Here is a 20214-nt window from a genome sequence, read left to right as displayed (position 1 = left end):
GATCCCCCCCACCCTCTGGTTTCCTCCTTCCTCTCCACCCCCCGCCCGTTGCCATGCCTCTATCGCTGTATCCCTCCCTCTCTCCACCGCCACACCCTCCATCTCCTTCATCAGGGCAATTTCCAACGCCTCCCCCTCCCGGATGACGAACTTCGCCGTGACATATACCCTTCCTTCCAACTATAACCCGGCCTTGTTCCCCCTCCCCCCTCCCCAGGGCCCCCTTCTCCTCTTTCCTCCTTCTCCCAGAGCGGATTTTCCTCCATCCCCCCTCCCCTGAGACCCTGCACCCCATACTTGCCTCTCTCCTTCCCACATCCCTCCCTACCTGGCCCTCTTCCGCGCGCCCCCCATTCCCCTCCCCCATCTCTTCCCCTCCCTCCCTTCTTCAGGTCTCCCTCATCTCCTTGAACCTGGCAGATCCTCTGTATTGATCATCATCAGTGTGCCACATCAGTGTTGTGTTTAGTGCTGTTTCTCGCGTGCGTCAAGAGGTGTGATTTTAATTGTGTACTGCCTTGAGGTTCGCCGTCAGTGTTACGTTGTGTGCTGTGCCATCCGTCAACACCTTTATGCTCCAGTCATACTGTGCCTTGTGTTCTTTTAATCGTCGCAGTGTGTGGCTTTTTGTGTGTGCTACTTTTAAACAGTTTTTTATCTCCATTTTACAGTCACCCCGTTTTTTTTGTTTTTTTTTTGTCTGTTGCCTTCCATGATATTCTCCCTTTTTTATATCTATGTTCGCCTTCTTCTCTCCTTTGCTGTTTTTAAATGTCTTCTATTGTTTTGTTCTATGTCTTTCGGCTGAAGAACAGCGCATATGCTGCTGCCAGCCCGCCCCGATGGGGAATTGAAATACAATAAAGAAAAAAAAAAAAATGTATTATTCTCTGATGACTTCTGCATCGTACGAAAAGTTACTAGTGTTGATACGCGATAAAATACAGAAGCAAAATGTGTTAATGAGAGAGGCAGTCGCGTTCGACAAGAGATTAGGATGTATAGCGATTGGCGACAGACAGGCCATGCTAGTGCTCGTGCTCGAAGCTTAGTTGTGTCATGTCAGCAAGCACAATTAGTAAAATTCTATGGAAACCTGTGAAGCAATTGTATCCACCTAGCTAGGACCTGTTTAGATAATGAACGTATTTCTTTCTTTACGCTTTGCGACAATCTGATGAAACTGACGTACATTTCGCAGACCTCTTAGTAGTCATTGTAGATATACGACATATTTTTCGACATGGGAGTGTTTTTCCAAATTGCTATGTAACACCAATCTAATTAATATCGTAAGCGATGTCGCATCCTCCGTTAACCATCCTAAAGTGACATATGCCATGATTACCCTCGCATAGGCCTGTTAAAATTCTTTGGTATTAAAAGGCTCCTTAAAAATAGAATCTAAGGTATAATGTACACAACGGCGAATTGGGAAAAAAAAAAAACACCGCCATCTAACGTCGCGTGGCTGGTTCCTGAAGCTCTGTCAACACCTGAATGGAGAATATCGTCAAACCGTCAACATTTGACCCAACACGTTCAGTATGTATTGACAATACCGAGAATATTTTGAGCTCCATCGATCCTGCTCATCAATACGCCTCTCAGACGGTCAATATATTGGCAGTTTGACAATACTATAGAACGCGTGAGGGCCTCTTTATCAGACAAAACTTATTCATGGACAGACTGGCAATATTTGGACATCTAGAGAAAAAGTTAATAAAAGTAAACGAAAGCAAAAATTCACAATATATATGTCTCATAATCTGCATCAGTTAAATTCAGTAGGCTGCCTTCACAGCGTAGGTACTCCTCACGAGGCCAAAGTTAATGGAGTGGACTAGACGTGGCACAAAATAATGTAACTGTTAGAAATACCCGGTTACTGAGTAGCAGCAGTTCCTGTGATAACCGACCACCTGAAGCTATCAATTATTTCGATGACTGCCAACACTGACTCGCATTGTCTGTTTGGCGAAGATCATACTACGCATTCGCGTCATCTGAGATCTGGCTACGAAGGAGAGGGATAGATCATCTGGAAGGTGTTCTATAGTTCAGGGAAATAACTCTGAGACCGCGCGCCATATTTGATAGCACTGTGTACAATAGGTTTGTTGATAAATAACTCATCTGTTACCAGTCGCGATTTTCTTTTTCGCACAACGCGTTTCAGGAAATGATTCCCATTTTCAAGTGCGTTTTTTGTGTTTGTTATGTCATTCCTATGTGATGTCGATGCGTGAGATTCTGCTTCATTTCGTTGACTTCACTACAATATATAAGAAAACGCGATTTTTAGTTGGTTGTCGATCTTTTTGTGAAGTTAGTGGCGAAATTTAGAAGAATTTGTTCTTTCAGTTTCCTTGTGGTCCATTTGTGCAGAGTCTCTCACACATACTAATAATCACAGACAACTTGTTGTACACTTTTAAACATCAGATGTTTCGATAGTATGCTTAAATAAAAATAGTAACACATAGAAATGAGCACAATTGTAACATAGAAATAAGTAAATTATGATCCATACTGTTAAGATAAAGCCGGCCGGAGTGGCCGAGCATTTCTAGGCGCTACAGTCAGGAACCACGCGTCCGCTACGTCGCAGGTTCGAATCCTGCCTCGGGCATGGATGTGTGTGATGTCCTGAGGTTAGGTAGGTTTAAGTAGTTCTAAGTTCTAGGGGACTGATGACCTCAGAAGTTAAGTCCCATAGTGCTCAGAGCCATTTGAACCTTTTTTTTTTTTTTTTTTTTTGTTAAGGTAAATAATCTCTGCACGAAAGCATATCGTACTGTGTGGAAGACCTATAATGTCATCTCTGGTGACTACTTGTAGGAACATCTGTGTAACTATTTTGTTTGTGTAAAATGTTTTCGATCATCGAAAACATTTTACACACAAATTCGATGTTTAAAAGTGTACAAGTTGTGTGTGTTGTTTAGTGTCAAGTGTGTGTGTGAGAGACTCTTCACAAATGGACCATAAGGAAACTATAAGTAGAAATTCTTCTAAGTTTCGCCACTAACTTCACAATAAGATCGAGAACCAACTAAAAATCATGTGTTTTATTATATATTGCAGTGAAGTCAACGAAATGAAGCAGAATCTCACGAATCGACAACATCACATAGGAATGACATAACAAACACAAAATAGGAATCATTTCCCGAAACGCGTCGTGAGAAAATTAAAATAAAGAAAATCGTGACTGGTAGCAGATGAGTTATTTATAAACAAACCTATTGTTTTCTCAGTCGCGGGCTTTCGGAACCATTTAAAATGGATCAAATCAGAACTGTTTACCATTTCGTGCGTTCTCCCTACTTTCAACACAAACAATTAGACAAAGTTAATATCAGATCGGTGGCTGATACGAGACCGTAAAGGCATTGCACATGTAAAGTTCCCCTGAGCCCCCGCACTGTTTGTCAATTTAGTTTGATTAGTACAAATAGAGTTACCATACGGAATTCGAGCGACTATGGAAATAACTGTCACAGGCCTATATTTTTCTCTGCCAGTTATCATATTCGCGCTCAGTTCTTGTTCTCTGCCACTTAACAGGCTATCTCTACAGGTAACCTGGAGAGAACAAATATTTTCGAATTGCTACCACCGATTGCTAGGTAAATAACAACCGCTGAGGCGCTGACCATCAGGAGCGCCGGAGAGGAGACAAATAAGGAATTCTATTGTCTCCATTTCTTGCAGTTCTAGAACAGAGTTACTCTTTCCGGCATTTGGTTGTGTTGTGTTTATAAATCAGCGACGTCGAACGTACAAGAGACCATCTAAAGAAATCACATGTACGTGCGAATTTGTCTTCACAAAGACCTTCGGAGTCAGATTTAGGTAAGTAATGAGAAAAATACGTTTTTTTGCAATTACAGTTGTTTCAGTGCGTGTATAACACACACACACACACACACACACACACACATACATACATACACATACACATATATATATGGAATACTTAAGCCGTCGATACCACCTATTTCCTTTGACATTTTTATCTTCTCAGTTCTCTCTTTCCACATTTTGCATTAAAGTATTTTCTTATTATCCATTGCGTTTCACATGGTGCAGGAATACTGAATCGTTTAATTCGCATTTGTTGTTGCAGATGTAATAACGATAGTTCTAATAAAATGTCACTGCCGTTTGTGAGGGCATTTAATATTTGGGCGCACTAGTTTCAAAAGTCTGTATAAGCCCTAATGTGTTTATTAAGAAGCTTCGCAACTGGCATCTCGTAATTATTTGTAATATTATTATTTTAACACTCGCGATACCAAAGGGGAGGGTGTATTTTATGTCCACCTTTTGAAGATATTGTAAACTCGTTAGGAGGAATTTTAAAAATTTGAAATGGATATTTGTTTTTAATGAAGTCTTCCATTCCATAAATGTTCTAATTTTTTTGGTGGAACATAACCCAAGAATTTGTCACTGTAGTAATAGACGTGACTTTCCAGAATGAATGTCATAGGCCTATTGAATATTTTAAACACATCGGTATCTCTTTAAAATATATGTTAATATGTCAACTACAATTAACGGATTTTTTTAGTGTGGGCTTAAAGTAGGCTACCCTGCCCTTTTGCCTCCTGATGATACGCATTATTGAAAATGTGTTGCTATTGCTAGGTTTAATTTTGGCATGGAAATACATTCCAAGAAGAAACTGAAGCTACACACATGTCCAGAACAGAATCAACTGTCAATTAGTATGAAGTAAATACTCAAGCTGCAAGTGCTATGTAGTATACTGTACACAAAAATTGTAATATATGACTCCAAAACTAATATGGCATCATTTCTATTGTACTTTTGCTGTCAACTTAATCATTGCTTATGCTTATATGAAACCTATTTTTCTGTAGGCCAAACTCCAGCTGTAGAGGTGGTGATGACCGCTTGGCACATTTTGTGTGGAAGGGGAAGCTGGTCCAGCCACCTCAATGCAGCAAACTGTGCAAAATGCAACAATGACATGTCCCCAAAAGGATTGGAGTACTTCAGAAAAATAATAGATAGATGGGCAGCTTCTTCAACTATTCACCAAATAGTTCCAGCCTTTTTCAGTTGTTGAAGATTTGGGGTTCCATGGTTTTGTTTGGGCTCTTAATCCTCCTTATGAAATCCCAAGCAGGAAGCATGTTTCAGGTGTGATGCTGCCAGTGGCATACACAGCAGCAAAGGTGAAAGTGTAAGACTGTTAGCTGCGATGACAGTTTGTCTGGTCACCGATTGCTGGATATCGTCAGGAAATAAAAGCTACATAGTGGTGACAAGGTATTTTGCTTCTGAACATTTCACTTTTCAGTCTGTGATGCAAGGATGTACCCAATGCCATGGTCCACATACTGTTTCCAATCTGCCAGCATTTCTAATAGACATGACAGATAAGTTCAGACTGATAAAGTTTTTCTTGTTGTGACGGATAATGCAGCAAATATTGAAAGTGTAGTATCTATTTTACGATGGAAACATTTTGGGTACTATGCATGTACATTGAACCTTATTTTGCAGAATGCACTAAAACATTTCCTGCCAATTCAGCAAAAGATAAAAGCTAATGTAGTATTCTTAAAGAGAAGCTGCCAGGCAACTGAATGGCTGGCGACATTCCAAAGAAACAGTGGTGTAACTGATGTTAAAAAAATTGGTTTCAGGATGTGCCTGCGAGGTGGAATTCTACTCTGTTACAATGAATAGCTGAAGTGAAAGATGCAGTGAAGACTAGCACCAAGCACTGTGAATTTCGAACAACTGACAGAGGATGAGCGGAACATCTGCTTGGAACGCTGTTGTGTGTTGAAACTAGTTGAGCAGGTTTCAACACAACTTAGTGCAGAGTCCTATCCTGCTGGCAGCCAAGTAAGTTAAGCAGCTTTTTTTCTTGCTGAAGTGTTAGCTATGATTTTGTGCCATATATTTGTTTGAGATATTGTACTGTTTGTGTTATACTGAAGAAATTATGCCAACTTTCAGGTTATTGTCCTGACAAGGGGATTGTCACCAGTGTGTGCTGAACTTTTGAAGAGGCCACGTGTGTTTCTGTTGTCGAAGAGTTAACAAAAGACCTGAAGGACCATTTCTGCAAAGGAGAGATACGAAAGTCTACAGCAGTAGCTACTCTACTTGACCCACATTTCAAAACTTGTCTGTAAACCGAGTAGCAGCAAAAAAAACAAATAAGCTGCTTGTTGACCGGCTAACTCAAAAGCTGGGTGACAGAAGACCGACACACACCGGCCAGAGCCACGACACTGTCAGCGTTGACTAGCGCTGATCCCTTGTCAGTATGGGAAGTTTATGATGCAACATTCCCGGGGCACTCCTCAGTCAGCTGCTGTTGTGGAAGTGCAAAGATATCTGGACAAGTAATTAGCAGAAGTGAGGATCCACTTGCATGGTAGGTGTGAGTATCAATATATTTTCCGAAATATTTCAAAAGTGGTAAAGGAACCACTTCTGTACCGTGTGAAAGCTGTACCATGTGAAAGGATACTTTCAAAACCGGGTGTCTATGTAGGTGAAAGAAGAACACATCTAAAGGCTTCAAAAGTCAAAAAACTATGAACAGTAGTGACTGCTGAATTTTCTGATATATGGTAAATGTTGTTTATTGTATTTAATGAGAGATTACTGGTGAGGTATACACCAGAATATGCATTTGTTATCTTAGATCTTTTAAGTAGTGGATTCAGGAAACAAATCAGCAGCAGTCTCAGTTTAATACTTAGGATATTTTAACAAAATGGTAATTGTGGTTTGGGTACAAGTTCAGCGAATTTCACGTCTCACTTAAAATGGAGGTACATCTGTAGGGAAATACGGAAGCGTCCGATCCCGCCCGTCTGCTTTGGCCCATGACGTCACAATTATGGCAGAAACGACCATAAACCACAATTCCAATATGGTGATATAAAGTCGTTACATACACATTATGAGGACGAAAATACATATAAAAACAAACATACTCACATTCCACAAACAGCTTAATGACACTAACAGAACAAGTGCAGGAAATAGGGGGGTTTTGGGTGGGGACAAACTAAATATAAACAAATTTTGACACCGACCCTCAAAAACCACGCAAAACGACGAAAAAAACCGACATCACAAAACTCCCCAAATACCACTAAACACAATATCATCTGGATTCGGACACTTCCCTTGACCTAAATAGCTCAACAGCAGCTCCTGATCCCATAAATTGGGGTCGAACGCATTCCTTGACCTATATAGCTCAACAGCAGCTCCCGATCCCATAAATTGGGGTCGAACGCATTCCTTGACCTATATAGCTCAACAGCAGCTCCCGCTCCCATAAATTGGGATCGAACACTTCCCTTGACCTATATAGCTCAACAGCTGCTCCCGATCCCATAAATTGGGATCAAACACTTCCCTTGACCTATATAGCTCAAAAACGTCTCCCGATACTTTCACAGCCAGACTTTGGGATCGAACACTTCCCTTGACCTGTTATCCTTAAGACATCTTCACATACAGCCGAGACGCCGGAACTTTAAGTAAGCCTCATTTCTTCATGACATACTGAACACTTCATGACTTCATCCAAAAATCCGAATAGTTGAAGAAATTTTATTAGAGACAACGCACTGTCCCCCATCATAGCCGACAACCGAAAACTGTTGACCCTGTCAGTCATATCCATACCTACCAAAGACATAAAAAAAGCAATTCACCAAAATTCACACACGACACCACACTCGCAAACTAAACCAAAAACATCACCTAACACACCACCAGAGAGCACCACCGATCGCATCAAAACAACACCTACAAACACGCCACTCTCTCAAACTAAATTCCGCGCCGTCATGACATCACACACCACAACAGCCGTACATCACGGGTCAAAGCCGACAGGTGGGATCGGACGCTTTGGTCGACCAATCTGTGGTGTGTGGAGTATATTTGTTGTAACATATTTAGAGAGACTCTGTGTGTGTGTGTGTGTGTGTGTGTGTGTGTGTGTGTGTGTGTGTGTCAGTATTTGTTGTAACATATTTAGAGAGACTGTGTGTGTGTGTGTGTGTGTGTGTGTGTGTGTGTGTGTGTGTCAGTCAGTCAGTCAGACTTCCAGTTATGCCTCCAGAAGTAGTCACCAGCAGCAGATGTCACACAGTTATAATGTGGGTAACTTGAATAAGGTGGTAGTGGTTTGGATACGTATTTGGCAAATTTTACCTTTCACTTCAAATGAAGTTAGTGTGAGGAGTATATTGGTGTATGGTAACTCAGATCTCCTTGTTCCACTTACGGCTCCACAAGTCTGTCTCATTGTCAGATGTTGCACAGTTATAACATAGGAAACTGTAAGGGTAAGGTAGTAGTAGTTTGGATACATGCGTGGGAAATTTAACCTTTCACTTAAAATGAAAGTACAGTTGTAGTGTATAAGGTATAATAGCTTAGTAACTCTGATACCTTTATTCCAGTTATGACATCACAAGTCAGTCACTAGCAGCGAACTGTTGCACTTTTATAGTGTGGGAAACTTGAAGAATAAGGTAGTAGTCCTTTGGATACATTTGACCACTTTTGAGGTAGTGTGTATATTGGCAGACGGTAACTCGGAGCTCTCTGTTCCCGTTATGGCTCCAAAAGTCCTTCACCAGCAGCAGATGTCACACAGTCATAAAGAAAAACTTTAAGAAACAGGTGCTAGTGGATACACGTATGGGAAATTGAACTTTCACTTAAAATGTAGGTACATTTGTAGTGTGCGAAGTATATTGGTAGTCAATAACTCAGAGCACTTTGTTCCAGTCACAGCTCTAAAATCCCTCACCAGCAGCAGACGTCACACAGTTATAATGTGGGAAACTTGAAGAATGAGGTAATAGTGGTTTGGTACATGAATGGCAAATATGACCTTTCACTTAAAATGGAGGTACATTTGCAGTGAGTACAGATGTGTTCAAATTGTTAGTCTAAAGATATTTTTTCCAAAACTTTACATTTATTACACATTTACATCCACATACAGATTACATTTCTACATTCAATACTTTGTATGCATACCTTCGTTCTTAATCAACATATTTATCCTGTTTGGCATAATTTTTATTAACTTTTCACATGACATTTTAGTATCATTGTCATGGTACCATATTTCCTCTAGTTTCTCCATGAGACCTTGTTTGGTGGTTTTTTTAGTTTTCCTTAACCTCTGTTTCACAATAGCCCATAAATTTTCATTTGGGATCATATCTGGGCTATTCCATGGCCAGGGCAACACTTTCTGTTGCTTTTCTTCCCAGTACTTGGAAACACTTTTGGCTTTGTGGCAAGGTGCCTCATCGTGCATAAGAATGGCATCTTTATTAGGAAACCACTTATTTATTTGGGGGAAACATTCCTTTTCAAGGATTTCTTTATATTGTTCTTGTCTCATTGTCCCTTCAACAGTGTGTAATCTGCCAGGGCCTTTCACAGACATCACACTCCAGACCATAATGGGAGTTGGATGCTTCACACATTGTTGCACACACTCAGCTTCGAACTGTTCTGCTTTATTCCACCACAGTGAATACAGATCCATCACTGAAACATACCTGAAGCATGTGTACAAAATTGCAAGTTTGAAAAGTTGAGAATGGTAGCATAGGAGGCCTCAAGAGCCCAAAATTCAACTGTGCATTTCTTCAGTATCACTAAAACATCACAATTTCAAGCCAAAACTCCCAACTTTAGAGATCAGACGCACTTAATTTACCATATCATTGCACGTACCTTAGCCCAGTCCTCACTTCTCTGCTCCTGAAGTTGTTTAGCCCAAAGCAATCTTTTGGTTTTCATGGCAGGTGTTTTTTCCTTGGTCGGCATGCCTTTAAACCACATTCAAACAGCCTCCTCCTCACTGCCGCAGGTGAAACGTCAACACACAAGCCCTTCAGCTGATGGCTCATGTCTGTAGAAGTAAGTTTATGGTTGATTGGTGCCATGTTCACAAGTTTTTTCACTGTTCTAGGACTGATTTTTCTTTTATGTCCGCATTTTCCTTTCCTGTTTGGCTTGTATTCACCACCTTTCTGCACTGAAAGTTTGATTCTGCTGACATTTTTCTGTGATATTCTCATTCTGTCAGCAATTTCTGGCTGTGTATAATTTTAAGCAAGAAGTCCTACTACAGTCAAAATTTTCTGAGGTGAAACATGTTTTGTCTTCCCCGTAACCTCACTTTCTCTGGAAACTCCATGATTTATTCCTACAGCTAAAAACATGCAAGTTCACACGCTATGTGTCTTGTTAATGTAGCAAGAAGTTGATAGAATGAATAACAAGCTGAAGTATACCACAGAAACATAAAACATTACTGTAAACACAGTTTCAAAGCGTGTACACGGACAAATGTTACCACCTGCTCAAAATTCAGTGATCTGTGAGTTGCTTGGAAGGGAACTTCTGTGGAATCTATCAAACCATTAAAACAAATCCATTATTACTTTTCTCTCCTTATTTAATTTATTTACTTGATAGGCATTTGTTGTTGTTGTTGTTGTTGTTCTTGTGGTCTTCAGTCCTGAGACTGGTTTGATGCAGCTCTCCATGCTACTTTATCTTGTGCAAGCTTCTTCTTCTCACAGTACCTACTGCAGTATACATCCTTCTGAATCTGCTTAGTGTATTCATTTCTTGGTCTCCCTCTATGATTTTTACCCTCCACACTGCCCTCCAATACTAAATTGGTGATCCCTTGATGCCTCAGAACATGTCCTACCAACCGATCCCTTCTTCTAGTCAAGTTGTGCCACAAACTCCTCTTCTCCCCAACCCTATTCAGTACCTCATCATTAGTTATGTTATCCACCCACCTAATCTTCAGCATTCTTCTGTAGTACCACGTTTCGAAAGCTTCTATTCTATTCTTGTCCAAACTATTTATCGTCCATGTTTCACTTCCATACATGGCTACACTCCATACAAAAACTTTCAGAAACGACTTCTTGACACTTAAATCTATACTCGATGTTAACAAATTTTTCTTCTTCAGAAACGCTTTCCTTGCCATTGCCAGTCTACATTTTATACCCTCCCTACTTTGACCATCCTCAGTTATTTTGCTCCCCAAACAGCAAAACTCCCTTTCTACTTTAAGTGTCTCATTTCCTAATCTAATTCCCTCAGCATCGCCCGACTTAATTCAACTAATTTCATAATCCTCGTTTTGCTTTTGTTGATGTTCATCTTATATCCTCCTTTCAAGACACTATCCATTCCATTCAACTGCTCTTCCAAGTCCTTTGCTGTCTCTGATAGAATTACAATGTCATTGGCGAACCTCAAAGTTTTTATTTCTTCTCCATGGATTTTAATACCTACACCGAATTTTTCTTTTGTTTCCTTTACTGTCTGCTCAATGTACAGATTGAATAACATCGGGGATAGGCTACAACCCTGTCTCACTCCCATCCCAACCACTGCTTCCCTTTCGTGTCCCTCAACTCTTATAACTGCCATCTGGTTTCTGTACAAAGAAGTCGGCTTCTGTCAGTTTTCCCATTCGTCCGTAAAGAATTCGTGTTAGTATTTTGCAGCTGTGACTTATTAAACTGATATTCGGTAATTTTCACATCTGTCAACACCTGCTTTCTTTGGGACTGGAATTATTATATTATTCTTGAAGTCTGAGGGTACTTCACCTGTCTCATACATTTAGCTCACCAGATGGTAGAGTTTTGTCAGGACTGTTTCTCCCAAGGCTGTCAGTAGTTCTAATGGAATGTTGTCTACTCCCGGGGCCTTATTTCGACTTAGTTCTTTCAGTGCTGTATCAAACTCTTCACACAGTATCATATCTCCCATTTCATCTTCATCTACACCCTCTTCCATTTCTATAACATTGCCCTCAAGTACATCACCCTTGTATAGACCCTCTATATACTCCTTCCATCTTTCTGCTTTCCCTTCTTTGCTTAGAACCGGGTTTCCATCTGAGCTCTTTTCTCCAAAGGTCTCTTTAATTTTCCTGTAGGCAGTATCTATCTTACCCCTAGTGAGATAAGCCTCTACATCCTTACATTTGTCCTCTACCCATGCCTGCTTAGCCATTTTGCGCTTCCTGTCGATCTCATTTTTGAGACGTTTGTATTCCTTTTTGCCTGCTTCATTAACTGCATTTTTATATTTTCTTCTTTCGTCAATTAAATTCAATATTTCTTCTGTCACCCAAGGATTTCTACTAGCCCTCATCTTTTTACCTACTTGATCCTCTGCTGCCTTCACTACTTCATCCCTCAAAGCTACCCATTCTTCTTCTACTGTATTTCTTTCCCCCATTCCTGTCAGTTGTTCCCATATGCTCTCCCTGAAACTCTGTACAATCTCTGGTTCTTTCAGTTTATCCAGGTCCCATCTCCTTAAACTCCCACCTTTTTGCAGTTTCTTCAGTTTTAATCTACAGTTCATAACTAATAGATTGTGGTCAGAGTCCACGTCTGCCCCTGGAAATGTCTTACAATTTAAAACCTGGTTCCTAAATCTCTGTCTTACCATTATATAATCTGTCTGAAACCTGTCAGTATCTCCAGGCTTCTTCCATGTATATAACCTTCTTTTATGATTCTTGAACCAAGTGTTAGCTATGATTAAGTTGTGCTCTGTGCAAAATTCCACCAGGCGGCTTCCTCTTTCATTTCTTACCCCTAATCCATATTCACCTACTATGTTTCCTTCTCTTCCTTTTCCTGCTACGGAATTCCAGTCACCCAAGACTGTTATATTTTCGTCTCCCTTCACTATCTGAATAATTTCTTTTATCTCATCATACATTTCTTCAATTTCTTCATCATCTGCAGAGCTAGTTGGCATATAAACTTGTACTACTGTGGTAGGTGTGGGCTTTGTATCTATCTTGGCCACAATAATGCATTCACTATGCTGTTTATAGTAGGTTACCCGCATTCCTATTTTCCTATTCATTATTAAACCTACTCCTGCATTACCCCTATTTGATTTTGTATTTATAACCCTGTATTCACCTGACTAGAAGTCTTGTTCCTCCTGCCACTGAACTTAACTAATTCCCACTATATCCAACTTTAACCTATCCATTTCCCTTTTTAAATTTTCTAACCTACCTGCCCGATTAAGGGATCTGACATTCCACGCTCCGATCCGTAGAATGCCAGTTTTCTTTCTCCTGATAACGACGTCCTCCTGAGTAGTTCCCGCCTGGAGATCCAGATGGGGGTCTATTTTACCTCCGGAATATTTTACCCAAGAGGACGCCATCATCATTTATCCATACAGTAAAGCTGCATGACCTCGGGAAAAATTACGGCCATAGTTTCCCTTTGCTTTCAGCCGTTCGCAGTACCAGCACAGCAAGGCCATTTTGGTTAGTGTTACAAGGCCAGATCAGTCAGTCATCCAGACTGTTGCCCCTGAAACTACTGAAAAGGCTGCTGCCCCTCTTCAGGAACCATGTGTTTGTCGGGCCTCTCAACAGATACCCCTCCGTTATGGTTGCACCTATGGTACGGCTATCTGTATCGCTGAGGCACGCAAGCCTCCCCACCAACGGCAAGGTCTATGGTTAATGGAGGGGGGATTGGCATTTATAAGGCAAAATATTAAACTGGGACATTACAGCATTAAAATGAGACATTCAACATTACTTAATTACATATAATAAATACAAAATTTTATGCAATATGACTTATTTTTTTAAGCCATTCAATGGCATTGTCCGTGAGGTTATGTATATCCTCCAGTTCACCATTAAAACCATGCACAGTACACATGATCAAGTAGGCCATTGATTGATTGAGTCCACATTTGCACTGAGGGTCGTTTGCGAGGCCCCATGTTGTCATCATCTCCCTGCAACTTTTGACACCCGTCCTCACACGGTTCAGCGTAGTCCACACTCTTCTGGAAAGCTTGAAGCCCTCTATTCGTACGCTTGGGTCAGTAACAAGTTTTCTATTCTTTACTGTACTTCTACTCCATAAACTTTCCCATTCATTTTCTGGGTTGAAGGGAAACACCACTTCACCTCAGACGGTTTTTTGGTGTCGGGTCCTGGTGTATGGAAAGGTTTGGGTTTGCCAGTATTTTGCTATATTATCTTGATAGTAGCAGATTTCTGCTGATATCAGATGATGCTATGTTAGACAGTATGGGTAGCTAATCTATAGTTGTAGGTTTAAGTGCTCCTGATATTATTCTCATTTTTTTCTCTTGGCTGGATATCGATTTTTAATATATGTGCATGCTTCTGGTCCATAAGGTGTACAATACTTGGCAATGCTGTGTACTGGCGCCGAGGCAGAAGTTCTCAAGGTATTTGCGTCACATCCCCAGGTGGTTCCGGTGAGTTTGGCTAGAATGGCATTTCTAGTTTTCAGTTTTTGTTTTGTATCCACTAGATGGGCTCTGTATGTTAGGGACCGGTTGAGCTTTACTCCAAGGTACTGAGGATTATCTTCAAGTTTAATGGTCTGGTTATTCATGCAGATGTTTAGCTTTCTCTTGGCTTCTGTCACTAAGATGCATGTTTATACTAACTCTCTTGTCTGGATTCAGTTGTAGATGGCATTTGGTGTATAGTATAGGTGCAACAGGTTTAGGTCTTTGTTCAGTTTCCGCTCTATTTTCTTCAAAATATTTGCTGTGATAAGCTATTGCCATATCATCTGCGTATATAAACTCATGGGGTTGTTTCTAGGATATCCGCAGTGAACAAGTTAAACAATAAAGGGGCCAGGACTGGGTCCTGTGGGGGTCTGTAGTTGAGTGCTAAGTATCTAATGGTTTTGTCAGAGTTACTCTAATTTTTCTTCCAGTTAAACTGTTCTTCGTAAGTTTATGGGTCTGGCTGATCTATCTGAGTTTTTTCAATCAGTTTATAAAGTAGGCCATTCTCCACACTATGTCATGTGTTGATGTTAGATCCAACAGGACAATGCCAGTTTTCTTCTTACTCTGATAGCCCTTTTTGATAAAAGTTTAGGGCAAGGACTTGAACACAACAATTTCTTTTAGGCCTAAAATCTGCTTGCTCCCTTGGTAGGGAGGGTTCTATGTATGGGGAGAGTTGGTCCTCAGAAGTCTCTCAAATAGTTTATACACAGTGCATAAAAGATAAATTTGTCTAAAATGTTTGGGGTTTTCTGCGGTTTCAGGACAGTGACTACATTGGCCTCTTTCCATATATTAGGTATTTCTATCTGCTCGATGCACTCAGAAGAGTTTTGGCAGCCAGCTTCTTCCTGGCAGTCCTAGATTTCTAAGGAATTCTTGTAGGATTCCATCTACTCCTGCTGCTTTGCCGACCTTCACTCCTGTCAGTGCGTTATTGATCTCTTGAAACTCTACATCTTTTATCAGCTCTGTGTTCTCCCGGTTGTTCTTAGTTATCTCTTTTATCATATGTTCGAAGTCTTTCTTTTCAGATGTTCTTAGATGGATTTTTGTGGTTTGTCGTACGTGGAACACTGTCCGACTGGGTGTCATTCTCATCTGTCGTCTGTGTAGGTTTGTAGCTCCTGCTAATCTTCTTAACACACTCCAGCTCCTGCAGCTATAATCCGTGCTGTCCATCGTTTCCATCCATCTACACCTACATTCTTCGTTCATTGTTTGAACCAGTTGTTCCACAACCTCACAGTTTTCCATCTTCTGGTATTCTTCCAATAATGATTCACACTCTCTCGTCCAGCACAGAGTATATTCTTTCCTTGCACTGCATGGAATACTTTTCAGTGCAGATCTATATATCAGAGTAGTGAACCGCTTATAAGTATCTGGTTGTGGAGGAATACAGTTCACTGTTGTCTCTGTGAGAGTCCGAAATGTCTCCCAGAAAGCCTGTTTTAGATTCCATCGTGGGATTGGAGGGCTTTGTATGACAGAAATTGATAGACCCACTTCGGCGATCACAGTCGATGCGGCTTCTAGGGAACTTCGGTAATACCTTCCTTTCCGCGTGGAGCCCGTGTCCTGTTGCTCCCCTTGTAACGAAGGTCAAGTCAGATGATGTTTGTGATCCCCATGCCGCTGATGGTGAAAAGGTCACTCAGTCTTTTGGATCGTACAGGAAGTGGAGATCTCTTCCTTCAGCTCAGTTACTCAGTCTTTCTCCTACTTTTAGACCAGAAAACTTAGTGTTAAAAATAAGACAACATCCGACACCAATGCCTCACCATAACTCCGGACATGCTTTACAGTGCTGTTCACAACATTATTCCTCGACTACAGCTGTTGTTGTGGAATGATGCTGGACATATTGAACGTTAGTAGTTTTTTGGTTCTAATAAAACCCCATTTCATTCCAAGTATGTGTGTCAATTTGTACCTCTCTATCTACATTATTCCGTGATTTATTCAGTTTTCAAATTTATACTGACTTTTTTACACCCGGTATATGCAGCCATTTTCCTCAGTTGTCAACTTGAATTATGTTTTATTGTGGAGATTAGAAAATTTCAGTCTTTTGCAAGTTTGCAGTATAGGTTATTTGCTGAGAAATATTTACTGTAAGCAATGTAGACTGTAGAACAAATGGTTGCATAAACAGTACACCACAGTATACCACTGAAAATGCCAAACATGAATAGGTGAAACATCTCATGCTCAATAATAAATTTGACTTGCAAAAGACAAGTTTTCCTGTTGTTGAGATAAAAAATAACTAATTCTCATAATTTTGCTAGTATGTATTCTAGAAAGGGTGCCAGAAATGGAAGAGTGTTATCTTTATTAAATCAGACATTAAATATAAGAGTGTATGATCCAGAAGGATTGGAGTACACATAGGTGGCCGACTGGCCTTCCCCCCATAGCAGCCTGAGGTGCTCCAGCATGCCTTTAGACTATCTATTTATGATGTGCAGCTGGTTATAACACTGGTATCAAACTGCATGGTACACACTTCTAACATGACCTATCCTTGCATGATCTGTTTCAGATAGCAAGAAATTTACTACCCACCTAACTACTGCAGAGGAGTTTTCCCCTCGGTTCTGTGGCACATTTTCCCTCTCTGCGTTTAAAATCGCCATTCTTGATACATTTCTTATCTGTTTTCTATCTCCAAATATGGCTGTATTAATGTGTAATTGTACTCAGACAGACAGACATCATCACAGTCTTGCATCCTGTGATATCTAGACTACAAAAACTTAAGAGGGGTAGGACGTCAAACGGGCCGGCTTGGAGCAGGAGAGGCATCTCAGGACATTTTAATATCCAGTGTCTATACTTTTACAAATAAATTCATAAAACTTTGTCAGCATCAAGGAAGGATTCATGATTCACACCCATTGCAGTGGAAGTTCGAAAACATAACAAATAAATTTTTTTTACGTGCGAAATTTCATAATTTTTTCGCTTACTAGTGGCTGCATTTGTTGCTTTAGGTACACATTTCTTCATAAGTTAGAGAGATTCTTCGATGAATTTTGCACAGCATACAAACCATACTTACAGGTGTATGAAACTCTAGAATTTATTTAATTTATGAAAAAAAAAACGAATGACCTGTTATATTTTAAACTTCATGTTTAGAAAAAACACAAATTTTCTAGTTAATTACCTCAATTTTTACCACAGTTTTTAATAGATTTCTAAAATTCTAGAGTTTCATACACCTTTGAGTTTGGTTTGTATGCTGTGCAAAATTCATCAAAGAATATCTCTTACTTATGAAGGAAAGTGTACCTATAGCAACAAATGCTGCCATTAGTAAGTGAAAAAAATGATGAAATTTCACATGTAAAAAAATTATTTTGTTATGTTTTCGAACTTCCACTGCTGTGAGTGTAAATTGTGAATCCTTCCTGGTCATGCTGACAAAGTTTTATGAATTTATTTCTAAAAGTATAGACAGTGGAAATTAAAATGTCCTGTGATGCCTCTCCTGCTCCAAGTCGGCCCGTTTGATGTCCTATCCCCCTTAACAGATGAGGGGTGATAGAACTGAGCATATTTAAATGTTAACTTCAAATCTAAAACTTCATCAAAATGTAAATTTCTGTGAGTCTACACAGTATCAGCATCTTGCCTCATGTACGGGACCCTACAACAATAACAAACACATCTGTGTCCTGCAGAGAACAGCTATTCACATGTTAACATCCCAGAATTTGTGAAGATGACATCACTGACTCTTATCAGTTTCTTTTGAGATGTGAGCTACTTTGTGATCACACTCTACAGTGTTTTATCAGCATACATCAAGAGGTTTGTAGGACATATGAAATTCATTGCTAGAGACATGCCTTTTACTGTTTAAGTGAATGTTTACTGCTAGTGTGAGTCAGCTGTGTAGCTGCTGCCAGGTTTTATGTTCTCTTCCTAAAGTGTCTTTAGACAAGGATAGATTACTACTGTTCATTTCCTGTTCTTCTGTTTCAGATAACTAGTCATATATACAGCAGTCTGTGAAGCAGTCTGACAGTGTGCAGAAGTTCTGTGAATGAAATGCTTAGTAGTAGTGATCTGTTTGTATGAAGTGATAAAGAAATATGTTGCAGTGTAGTTGCATATGTAATTGTGTGTATATTTCATCATTGTTTTTGCCAGTTGCAAGATCTGTTTTTGTGGAAATCAAATAACATTGTACAATAGGGGCTAACTGATTGAGGCGGTGCAGCTGCTAATGGCACTGACCTCATGTGCAGGAGGATGGGCTCCACACTGTCCGGCCATCCTGATTTGGGCTTTCCGTGGTTTTCCTGGACACTAAGGCAAATGGCTGGGATGGTTCCTTCAGCATTCTTATAGAGATCCTCTGTGTGTGTGTGTGTGTGTGTGTGTGTGTGTGTGTGTGTCATGCTGAATTACAGAGCAAATACTTTGTTGGTCCCACTGAATAGGCCATGGCCAAGTACCTGCTCCATCCTTGGCCAGAGTTTGTACTCAGCATCTTAACTCTGTTTATTCATTCTCTTTGTAATAGCATAATATGTTTTAAACCCTCCATATCGTTGTGGAAAACAGTTGAAATAAAATTGTTATCTCATAATGTATACTCCTTTTTGTTTTAGATACCATTTTTTATTTTAAAATATCTTCCTTTTTTCCCTGTACACTGTTAAGTAATTTGTTGAAAACCCAGGAGCTTCAAGACGAGCACTTACTACCAGTGTAGGATATACTCTATGTACAAGGAAGGTAATTTCCCTCACATTGCGTGGCCATGTATGTCTTAAATTGCAAAGCTGTGCTGTAATTTTGTAAGAATATATTTTGTTAATTTTGGGGCAGGATAGGAAACTCAGCTCAGCAGTGATACAAAATGTAGCACATCTTCCACCTTCTCAAAAAATTTGCTTAATAATTTGTGGCACTACTCTGAGAAAAAACTCTCACTGTATCTTAATACATAATATGGAAAGCTATGAGATACTGTGAAGAGTATGCAACATGTTAATTTTTATAAGGTTTTACACTTACTGAAATATTTGAGTATTTTAGGTGACCTGAAAATGGAAAATAGTTGTATATCTTCTCAAAATATACCATATCCCTTATGCTTAGTGGCATAATTATGATGAAAAAGTTCCTGTGCTGTCTCAGGTCAATCTCATTAAAAGTGTGTCTTATCAACTTGAGCACAGAAAAACTTATGTAATTTGTGGAACTTCATTGTGGCATAACTAAGAGAAAGATGAGTTTTTCTCAATTTGTATGTGCATTATGGGCTTTGTTTTGTTTAATTAGTTTTTGGCCATTGACTTTGAAACATTTTCTACATAGTAGTGAGTACATCAGTTTTATACAGGAAAATTGTACAATGGGGTATTTACCCTTGAGACACCAGTTTGGCAAATTAACCATTTGATAGAGGCATACTTGGAATGAATACAGGTATGCTTCAAACAATAATCATGTCAGGATACTTTGTCAGTGGTATTTAAATAAAAGTGGATTTACTTACATTAGAGCCTACTAGTACTTGTACATACTACATGAACGTTTTTGAATAATATATGCTTTTTCATTTTCAAGAGCTCAAGTCAATTCAATTTCTGTTATGCTAAGCAACACTGAAAAACTTGGTCAGGAGCACTCATTGCTATGTTGAGACTGTTACATGCAAACTTAGCCCTTCATTTGGAGTGCTTAGCTGTCTTGTTCATGTTGTTACATATTCAGACAGTTAATATCATGATATTAATAGTAAAAAGAAAAAAAAAAAGATCAGAGCTGGCATTC

At 39.7% G+C, this 20214-nt stretch overlaps 1 long non-coding RNA gene across 2 annotated transcripts; it reads left to right on the top strand.

Annotated features, from left to right (window-relative positions):
• Positions 1-2884: 2884 nt before the first annotated feature.
• Positions 2885-18785, top strand: LOC124720264. Of its 2 annotated transcripts, none has more exons than XR_007006102.1 (4): positions 2885-3861; positions 5688-5892; positions 6007-6430; positions 18412-18785. It is a non-coding gene; the product is annotated as an uncharacterized LOC124720264 (long non-coding RNA). The 2 variants fall into 2 exon arrangements; XR_007006101.1 differs by having other exon boundaries at positions 2886-3861; positions 6007-6411.
• The last annotated feature ends 1429 nt before the right edge of the window (positions 18786-20214 follow it).

The sequence above is a fragment of the Schistocerca piceifrons genome, chromosome 11 (genome assembly GCF_021461385.2).
Source record: "Schistocerca piceifrons isolate TAMUIC-IGC-003096 chromosome 11, iqSchPice1.1, whole genome shotgun sequence".
Classification (NCBI taxonomy): domain Eukaryota; kingdom Metazoa; phylum Arthropoda; class Insecta; order Orthoptera; family Acrididae; genus Schistocerca; species Schistocerca piceifrons.
Note: the sequence above shows the minus strand (reverse complement) of the source record. Positions and strands in the feature narration are given on the sequence as shown.